Genomic DNA, 2,926 nt, shown 5'->3' with positions numbered 1-2,926 from the left:
TACACATCATCAGAGGACGTATTAAAAAGGGCATTAGAGTTTAGCATAATTTTCCATACATTTTCTTACCCGCTGGTACACAAAGTTGTTTAGCTTCCTACACTATGGCATCCTTTCACAAATATGTAAACAAATGCCAAGCTAAATATAAAACATGTATTAGCCAAACAGTAAACACTTAAAGGTAGAAATTTCAAACGCGAAGTTGAAAATTGTGTAAGGTTGTTATTGACTAAAGTAAGACGTTAATGAAAACTAATTCTATGACGTTTGACTGAAGCTATGGGATTAGTCAACCAAATTGCTTGTTTTAAAATGGCAACTGTGATGTTTTGCCATCATTTTGACTGAGTAGAAAAACTTATCATTTAGAGAAACTTGTAGTTAGTGCAGCAAGGATAAAACACTTATGATAGTAACTATTAATTCATCTTTTATTAACACCTCATGGTTTTTAATTCAATACCCAGTTAATAGGAATTTAAAGAAATACTAACCGTATAAGAGGTATGTATACAGTCATACTTCAACTTACGAGCTTAATGCGTTCCGAGACTGAGCTCGTATGTCAATTTACTCGCATGTTGGTGCAATTCATCTATATATAGAACAATTAAATATATATTGATTGGTTTCCATGCTCTAAAAAAGCAAATAAAACACTCAAAACAAGATATTACAACAGAAAGAACATGTTGGTTATTGTCCTTACGTAGTACATGCTTTCAAAAAGCAACAAATAAAAAACAATGCAAGGAAATGTGATTAATTAAAATGTAAAATTAAATACATACAATAGCAGTTAACGCTCGCATTTGCCAGGAAGGGAGATATAAGTTATCCTTCGTTACAACAGGTGACTTTGGTAAATTTGGATTTTATCAAAGTGTTAAAAGACAAACTTACAAGCAAACCAAAAAGCAAACTCTCATCTTCAACTAAACGTAATTAAAGTTTCTTCGGCGTTCATAGTTTGAAATTTCTCACTGGTTAGCGAGAAATTTTTCCTTTTTTTTCGCTTTCACGACTAGCCGGCCGTTTTAAGATAAACCTATCTAAGGACGTTTGCCTTTGTCGCCCTTGCAACATGTTGCGATTAGGACGAACACAGGTGTCGCCACAAATGGTTAACGCACGACCACTAGCCAACTTGTCCGAATGTTTATTAAACAGTTTGGATAGATAGCGCCGGCCTTTTCACATAGCATCGTTTCAGTTACGCTGTCACCGGCCAATTGTTTGTCCAATGCCATCAGCGGCCGTGAAGATCGCTGCACCGTTTAGAAACTATGGTTAGTCCTTTTGCGAACTAAATGCCCTGAATATAATCCTTCTGTTTGATAATTATGAATGTATTTATGTCATATTGCCGAGCTAGCTGAATCACGCATACACATTTCGCATATTTTTCAATATTTTTCCGTTTAATATCGACTGTTATCATTTGCTTTTTCTTTGTAATATCTTTCATTTTACTGGCAAACTTTAGGTCTACGCACAGTACTTTTAATTCACATAATTCTGCACAGAAAATCGTGCACAAAAACACGGTACAACAGTATAACCCCTTAGCAGTTGAAAAATACATAGTGATGCTGTTCTCATAAAACACCTCCGGCATACTTGGCAACTGACTCAAGTGCTCGTATCTCAAACATGGCTCGTATGTTAGTGCTAAAACTTGCTTGAAAGCTGGCTCGTATCTCAAGTTTCTCGTACGTTGGAGCACTCGTAAGTTGAAGTATTACTGTACTTGAAAACAACATAATTCAGTTAACTATCTGCTGGAAGTAACTTTTTAAACCCTCTGCGGTATCAACGACATAAATGTAAACTATGTATATAAAATTTGTTAATCTAGGCAGTCATTAAATATCGTCTTACTTTGACTGGCAAACTGTTGAATGAGCAAGTATTGATTGCAAAGTAGTCTTGCTAACTGCTAGCAAATCACAAACTAGATATATGAACAATGTCATGCAATTGTAACTGGCAATATCATTCAGTTGTGCATAATGTAAGACAATGATAAATAGCAACAGATAACGATAAACAGAGTCAGCAACTACACAAAAAGTGAGATTTGCAATTTAAAATCTGTTACAATTTTCAACTAGGTAATCTACAACATATTTAAGGTCATAAGTCATTAGAAAGCGATTGACCTCGCAAAACATCTCAAAATTTGTATTTTTAAAAGTTGCAGTTTGGAAACATTGCTGTGTTCTATTTTCCTCATCATTTTATAAACTTCTAAAGTATTTCTCTAAGCAAATATATAAAGCATCTAGAGCATCATATCATATCACTAGAAATTCCCCTGTCATACAGCCCCCGACCTAATAATGGAATAAGTGATAATGGAAAAAAGAAATGGTAGTGCTGGTTGTCGAAAAGTAGTTGTCAGCAGGAATAGGCAGAGTATAGTGTAAATGAAAGTTGTTCGAGATGACATAAAATGAATTTGAGGGAGCACGACTTCAAAAAAGTGCAAATAACAATTTCAACAAATATAGATAGGTTAGATAAGTTCAGCGTTCTGTTAAAGGTCGCACAATCTAGTCTCCTCTCTTTTACGTTGTAGGATTTGGTCATTAATAGCTAATCGAGTGATGTGCTCCCTAGCGAAGTTGTTAACAAGTAAGTCATTAAACCATAACTGCCACGAACAACTTTTATCGAATTTACTAGGTAAATCAGACATGCTGATTCCGATTTTATAATCAAAATAAAGATTAGGCCACTAACTTTCAGAGTAATAAAGGATTTTTTATAGCGTTTTAATATCGGTCTCGAAAACAACACGATCGGCATAACAAGCTCCACCCATAAATACTTGACGTAACCTAGCTTTTTAGGAACAGAAGTTACGTAGAGATGTTTAGACCGATTTAGAATAATAGAGATGGGTGTTTTAAAATCTATT

Source organism: Watersipora subatra, chromosome 2, assembly GCF_963576615.1.
Source record: "Watersipora subatra chromosome 2, tzWatSuba1.1, whole genome shotgun sequence".
NCBI classification, from domain to species: domain Eukaryota; kingdom Metazoa; phylum Bryozoa; class Gymnolaemata; order Cheilostomatida; family Watersiporidae; genus Watersipora; species Watersipora subatra.
This window is presented reverse-complemented; position numbering follows the sequence as displayed.